This window comes from Vespula pensylvanica, chromosome 11, assembly GCF_014466175.1.
Source record: "Vespula pensylvanica isolate Volc-1 chromosome 11, ASM1446617v1, whole genome shotgun sequence".
Classification (NCBI taxonomy): domain Eukaryota; kingdom Metazoa; phylum Arthropoda; class Insecta; order Hymenoptera; family Vespidae; genus Vespula; species Vespula pensylvanica.
Genome location: NC_057695.1, coordinates 7,116,503 through 7,124,599, shown reverse-complemented (window position 1 = coordinate 7,124,599; position 8,097 = coordinate 7,116,503). Strand labels below are relative to the sequence as shown.

The window sequence follows — 8,097 nt, the reverse complement described above, 5'->3', positions numbered from 1 at the left end:
GTTGGCTCAAAGAAAGGGATACCTATTAGAGGGAACAAAGCGTTTGCTCTTTGCCAGGAGATTCGTCTCTCTCTCTCTCTCTCTCTCTCTCTCTCTCTCTCTCTCTCTCTCTCTTTGGTGTGTAGTGCGCGCGCGCGCACACACGGCCGAGATGCCGCGGTGACCTTTAACTGTACTCGCATGCTGCAACACGCTCACCTGTATAAGCCTGCGAGCCTACTCTCGTAGAGTGCCGATCCGAGGCAGTTGCAGGATGCAACAGGACGAGAGATAGAGCTACCGCGAACGCGCATGCCTGCATTCCGTTGCAACTCTAACTTTGGCTGATTAACAAAGCCTACCCCTTTTCTATCTTTCTCTTTATCGACACGAAGAAACCGTGACATATATGTATAACTCTCTTGGAATAGTTTCTCCTTTGTCTCTTACTCTTATGTTAAGTGCTCTTATCTTCTTATACATGAAAAAATTTTGTTTTATTAAACAAACTTTTTTTTTTATTTCAACAATAATTGTTATCAAATAAAGTTACATTTAAAGATGATTGATAAACAATAAAGATTTATTTTTAAAATAATCTAAAACAAATGGATAGTTTTATTAATATATATATATAATGTGTATATATGTATGTGTATATAACTATACTTTTCAAAGATTATTTAAAAAATATATTATATATATATGTATATATGTATATATATAACCCCACACACACATATATATATAGGTACATATTTTTTTAAATAATATATATATTTCTGTATCGTAAATATGTTCTAATCCACGCATGTATACTACATATATACACGTATTGGCGAGTGGTAAGTTCAACGATGCGGATACGGTTTGCTTACCCGTCCGCATTCCAGTTAACATTTGCCAATTAACTTCGCCAAGGCAGCCGGTCGGGGGCACGACGATTAGGGCGACGTGTATTATACGTACTATATATAGTACAATACAAACATATATATATATATATATATATATACATATATATATTGCGTGTATACACATACACAGATGCTAGTTAGTTATACGGTATCGAATTTCGTAAGATTTTCTTCGTCAAGATGTAATCGCGTCTCCGTGGTACAGCCTAATGTTCCCGTTAGATACACTTTGAAATAACAATTTCTCACGCAAAGCTTCGTGAGCAACTAATGATACCGATTTACGAATATCATCGATGTTAAACCACGAAGGTATAGTCAATACCACGTTTGTATTCCCATACAAGGTTTCGAATCCTAATTGACGAATAATCAACGATCTTTTAAATCGAATTCGCTTCTTTTTAATTAATGTCAAAATTAGATTATGTAATTATGACATTGAAAACAAATGAAACGAAAAATAATACTATCAATGTTGTGATTACAGAAAACAATTATGAGGTTACGTCGTGAGCATTTTAAAACTATTTTCAATCTAAAAATTACAAATTCAAACTCTTGTTGTTCTTAAAAATAAATTCAGCTATTTTTCGCTAACCATCAATGATAATAAATTTGACAAAAAGGTTTTCCGGAAATATTTTTTCAGAAATATTATTTATTACGTCTATCGAAAACATCTATTCGATCATTGAATAAGTTTTTAACTTTCAAGAACGAATCATTTTATCGATTAGGAATTCAAAAGTTTCTATCAAGATGGGAAGAACTCGTTAATATAAATAGAGAAATATATTAAATATTAATAAATTATTAATTAAACATTAATAAACGGTATGTAAATGATTTTTTTTTGTTACTTAAAAAGCAGAAAAAACTTTTTCAATAATCGTACCATATTACTTTTATCACAAATTCGTGTTACTATCAACTAAATAAATAATAATCCTTTTACTAGTTGAAATAAAAATATTATTTTCTTCTTAACATGATCGAAGAACAATCGGGAAACGTCGAAAGTTCGATAAACGTGCGCATACGGAGAGAAAGAATGAAGGAGGAGGTTATGGTTGCAGGGGGAGGGGAAGGAAGAAGAGGACAGGAATCTCTCTCTCTCTCTTTCTCTTTCTCTTTCTCTGTTTCTCTCGATAGCTAAGAAATACACCCACTCATCCCAACTCGTTTCGTCGGCTCGTGCAACGGTCTTTCTCTCTCTCTCTCTCTCTCTCTCTCTCTCTCTCTCTCTCTTTCTCTCTCTATAGAAAGGATCCCAACCGGTCCATGGTTGGCACACGCATAGACTCTCATACGATCGGCGTGTTACCACCACGAACCACGTCCATTCACGGGTAGTACACGTTCGTGAGAATCCGTCAGAATATTTTCTTCCACTCGGCGGACTGTGAGAAGAGATTGGAAAGAGAAAGAAATAGAAATAGCGAGTAAATATGTTCAACACATTACTCTATTATTATTATTATTATTATTAGTATTAGTATTATTATTAAAAATACTATAAAAAATAATTGATAATTGATTAATCTTATTAAATGTATTTTTCTTTTTTATTTAATTCTTTTTCAAAACTAATTGAAATAATAAAAAATATATATATATATATTTTATATTTCTTACTAAATCAATAAATAATAGAAAAAAAGACGAGAAACAAGAAAAGAAAAAAAGAAAAAAGGAAAAGAAGAAGAAATAAGCGGTCAAGTAGATCAAGATTTTGGTTCGGAGACAGCATCCGACAGAAAATTATTCATTTATTCTTTCTTTTTCTTTTTTCTTCTCTGAGGATGACCACGTGACAGGATCGACGAGTAGCTCGCACACGAGACTGCGGCATTTTCTTTGATACCTTACCGTGGCAAAAAACTACGAGGCTCGTGTCGTGAATGAATCCCATAGCAATGCGAGGAGAGAGAGAGAGAGAGAGAGAGAGAGAGAGAAAGAGTGAGTGAGAGAGAGGGGGAGGACGGGAGAATAACTGACAGATTGCCGTTACCGAGAAAAAGGTGTTAAATCATCCGAGCTACGATTGAAATCTTAGGAGCTCCTCTACAGATCGGATTATATCGAGAAACTCGATCGAGTGAGTGCTTTGAACATTGCTTTTTACGATTCTGGATTTTGTATGTATATATACATAAGAAAATAAATTATTAATTAATTGATTTCATAATAATATAATAAACGTATTTTATATAACGTTATAATAATGCAAAATAAACATTATATTTATTTTTATAATGTTTATTTATTATACGATTTATTATAGGTATTGTTACGTAACGTTTGTGCTATATATAATTTATATGATGTATTTTATATGTTTATTGTAGTGATATAAATAATATATTATGTTATATATACCAATACTACAATATGTAGGCAATATTAGATTAATGCAGAAATAATAGAGGTTTATAATTCCGAAATTTAAAGATGTATATCGTTGAACGATCGACGTTGAGTTCTGCAATTTCTCGAGTTGTTTTATGTAAAGTCCGTTTCAATAATGGCCCTTAAATTACATTTAATTGTCAATTAATAAAAGACCCTCCTCATCTTGAATGCTTTCGTTTCCATTATGAAATTTTTGGAACCAATGTTGAACTGTAAGTTCGCTAATGGTCTTTTGGTCAAAAGTATGGTTGATATTTTAAACAGTTTTTCCTGTTTTATGTCCCAATTTAAACTGATACAATAAAATAGAGCGAATTTTCTTGTTTTCCATGGTTAATTTAAGAGCTTACACTCGGACAATATTAAACGATAAAAACAATAATATAAACAAACCTCGGCAGTACCAATTTCATTCTTTCCAATACATTACAATAAAGATAAAAGACGTAGAAAAATTGACTCCAAATTGGAAATAATAAAAATCGCAATTAATTTTGTACCAATTTAATATGTACTTGTACATATCATAAATATTATACTCCATATGAAATTTCATAACTCACAGTATAAGAGTTATAAGGTTATAATTTATTTATTATTATTATAACAAGTTGATATAATGGACAAAAATGATTTATCATTTTTTGAATCGCCGATCGGATGTCTTTGAGATACGATACGATTCGATTATCGTAAAAAGAACAGAAATCGATACACGCAACAAGTATTGTCTGTGGAATTTATCGCGGTTGGACGGACCATTTTATCTCACATAGTTTCTCCTCGTTAATTCGATATCGCCCGCAAAGCCGCGAGCAACGATCGAAAGGGAGAAAGAAAAGAAGGAAGGAAAGAAGGAAGAAAGGAAAGAAGGTTCGAGCGTTTGTTCGAAGCATGCGATGATGCTTAATTTGCCTCGGGCCGTCCTCGATAATTTTGGATCACTTTCACCCGGGCCAATATATACTACTGATTCGAATTTACTTTCCGAAGCAATCGATAGATTGAAACAATTTGTAGAAAATAAAATGAAAGAAAAAATAAAACAAATAAAAAAGTTGAAAGATGATTGAAATACTATTATTATCTATTATTTGCTTATATATTCTGGTTACCTTTTTCGATATCATATAATTTCGATGTTGTACATATTTTATTTTAAGTCATATTTCACTTTTTTTTCACCGCGAATGAGTATGGCTCATATTATTGTTATATCATATATTGGGTTGATGCTTAAACTTCGAATTTATTATTTTTAGTAAATAAAATGTTTACAAACTTTTACATCAATTCAATATATAGATAAACCTATCTATATAGTTTATATTTCTCCAATTGGAGTGTTTATTGAATTAAATTATTTTTGAAATGATAAATAGCAATTATTCTGTGTAATAAATAAGAAAAACATTGTATAATAATTATGAAGTTTCGTATTGTCCCTTTTTTTATCATGTTTATGTAATAATTTTATTACTCTATAATGTAGCTTTCATATAACGTATCTGTGACTTCCTTATCGTGATAAAAAATAACAATTTTTTTTCTTCTCTAATAATATCATGCAGCTATAAAGGTCAAAGAAATACGGAAATTGAAACGCAGAACAAAAAATTGGAAGATACTAAAATAAAAGATATTAGTGACTATAAATCAGATGAATTTTTGTTAGATTCTGACTCGAACGAAGAGTAATCAATATTATTCCTTCGACATCGTATAAATATTATTGATAGTGATACCTAATATTGATAATCGCATAATAGATGAAGAAAACACTGTTAAAAACATCTGCTAAGAAAATTAAGCATCACAATTTCTTATTTTTTATTTTATATAATTATTCGACGAAGATAAAAGTTATTTCAAAGCTTCGAATATGTTTATTTTGTATAAAATTTTTCACAAAATTATAAATTTTTATAGTTCATATTCGAAGGGTTAATATTTACTTATTTTACTATTTTACTTATATATATATTTTTTTTAGGCAAAAAAATTTGATTGTAGCGAGTTAACAGAGCAAAATGTATTGTATAACGTAAAGGAAAAAAGCGAAGAAGAAGAAGGAGAATTCAGAACTAGGCGCCGTGCGAAGTCTCCTCTTCACTATAAATAGTGCCTCTTCGATTTTTTACGGTACGCTTGTAAACAGCGTTCGCCGGCAGGTCGATAGAGAAAAAGAGATAGAACGAGTGAGAGAAGGGAGATGGAAGAAGAGATGTACGCCAAAGTTGGAAGTGTAGATGAAACAGGAATGTTGCTCGCCTCGCGTACTCACACGTACGTGACGATCATCTTTCTCGGCATACACAACCACGTATTGTATACTTGTGTTTATAAATGTATGTGTACGTTCAAAGAGCTTTGGAAGAAACACATATTGCTATTCGCATATAGCAAGTGAAACAGAGAGAGAGAGAGCGAGGGAGTGAGGGAGTGAGGGAGGGAGGGAGGGAGGGAGGGAGAGAGAGAGAGAGAGAGAGAAAGAGGGAGAGATATTCTACAAAGATTTATATTTTATAAGAAAAGGGCAATTATGAGAAGAAAAAAGAAAAAAGAAAGTATAGTGTTTCATAAAAAAGTGAAAAGTAAATAAATAATATTGAATGTGAATTAGATGTACAACATAATTTATTTTTTTATAAGAAAAAAGAAATAGTAAAAAAGAGAATAGGAGTATAGTGTATCATAAAAAATAGGAAAGTAAAGTGACAATAGAGAAAGAAAAAAGAAATAACGTGCTATCTCGTACGTGTGTCGTGTTTAAAATTCCGTCTTTATACATGTAGCATGTTACGTACACGAGCGCTCGTGCGTGTGTGGCTTGAGTAGGAGAGAGAGAAAGAAAAACAGAGAGAGATAGAGATAGAGATAGAGATAGAGATAGAGAGAGAGAGAGAGAGAGAGAGAGAGAGAGAGAGAGAGAGAAAGAGTGAGAGAGACTGGAGCGGTGAATGCACGGTTCTTTCGTGAAAAGGCACGTAGAGGATCTCGGCCGTTCATTCAAGAAGAACGCGCCACGTGCCTGAGGCTCTCGAACCGCTAACTACGCCACTGCGTTCCATAATTGAGAAGTGAGATTCTCAAACTAGTTGAGTCCATACATATACATATGTATGTACGTGTTATGTTATGAGTATGGTTTCCTCTTTTTCTTTTTCATATATATATATATTATATGATACACTTCGTATATACGCATCTATATTATGTGTGTGTGTGTGTGTGTATATATATATATATACACATATATAGTGTGTGTCTATATATATACAAAGTGTCTCAAACAATGTTACAAATCGATTTCTTCGTTACTCTCGATGATACAAGAAAATTCCGGAAGAACGAATTGTTTGGTTCAAAAAGATACACATTACGATACGGATCGATATTTTCTCGGTTATTTTTTTCGAGATTTCAAGATCATCGAGATTTTTTTAAATGGAATTACACATTTTCATTGTCGCAATATGTTAACCAAGGTGAAAACGAATTCAACGATTTATAATACTATGATTTTAACGTGACCTTAAATAAAAAAATTGTAAAAGTTAAAGAATTCATACAAATAGTGAAATAATTATGATAAAAAGATTAATAAATAAAAATTTATTTTAATAAATGTTCAAAATGATGTTCATCAATTTCAATACATTTCTTTAAACGATCAATGATTTGGCCCTGTTTATAACCAATATTAACATATATAATTTTTTCATAGTTTCCGGTGTTGTGGGAATGTCTTCTCTCATGAATTTTCATTTAATCGCATCCTAGAGAAAAAAATAAAGCTATAAAATCTGGTAAACGTTCGGGTCATCGAATATTTATCCCTTCATTGATTCAGCATAGCAGAAATTTTTCGTCTGATACTTGACAGATTATTGATGCATTATGAGCCGGAAATCCGTCACTTTACCATATTTGATATCTTTAAGCCGCGGAAATGTTTTCTAGCAACTAAACTTTTATGAAGTTTTTTTTATTCAAAGTCATATGGAGATCATAGTATTATAGATTGTTTGATTTATCTTCATATCGGATATCATGTCGCGATGATAGAAATATATAATCCCATTTTTTGAAATTTCAATGATCTTGAAATTAAAAAAATTGATTTACATAACAATATATGCCCTTTTGAAATCAAACAATTCGTTTCTTCAACATTTTCTTGTATCATTACAAGTAACGGAGATATCACTTTGTAATAAAATTATTGAGACACCATGTATGTATATATGTAGGAGTATAGAGGATAAAACAAAGTGTTACATGCTGTTTTGTTTAAAATCATTTAAGATAGCGATGTAAATTTTTTTTTTACTTAATTGAATAGAATTTGATTATTTATTGGATAAAAAAAATAAAACAATTATACTATTAAATTTAAGGGAAAGAATAATTCAAATTAATAAATTTATAGAAAGACACGATTTCGTTAAATTTGTTATGTTTTTTCGTAAAGACGGTAATATAAACATTGAGAAAAAGATTTTTTAAACTTAGATTAAAAGCGAAGATATAGGAAAGGAAAATGTCGATTCTCAGTCGATTAAAATTATCTACTAAAATTTTAGATCGGTTGTGGTTCACTCCAAACTTCAAATATCCAACTCTCGTTATTCTATTTTCTGATCGTCTGCTTTTCTCGTACGAGTTACGCGTACGAAACGATGACGGCTTACCGCAAAACCTCGAGGTATCAATTCGAAAGTGGTACATCGCACTTAAGATGCCTCTGGCTTGCTGCATTCCGCAAGAGGCTGACGCCGAATGG

The 8,097-nt window shown here is 31.5% G+C and overlaps 1 protein-coding gene across 2 annotated transcripts in view; it reads right to left on the bottom strand.

Annotated features, from left to right (window-relative positions):
• The window catches only part of LOC122632762 (ras guanine nucleotide exchange factor P-like), an 85,881-nt gene that overhangs the window by 1,417 nt on the left and 76,367 nt on the right, over positions 1 to 8,097 (bottom strand). The gene's annotated exons all lie outside the window — the stretch shown is intronic.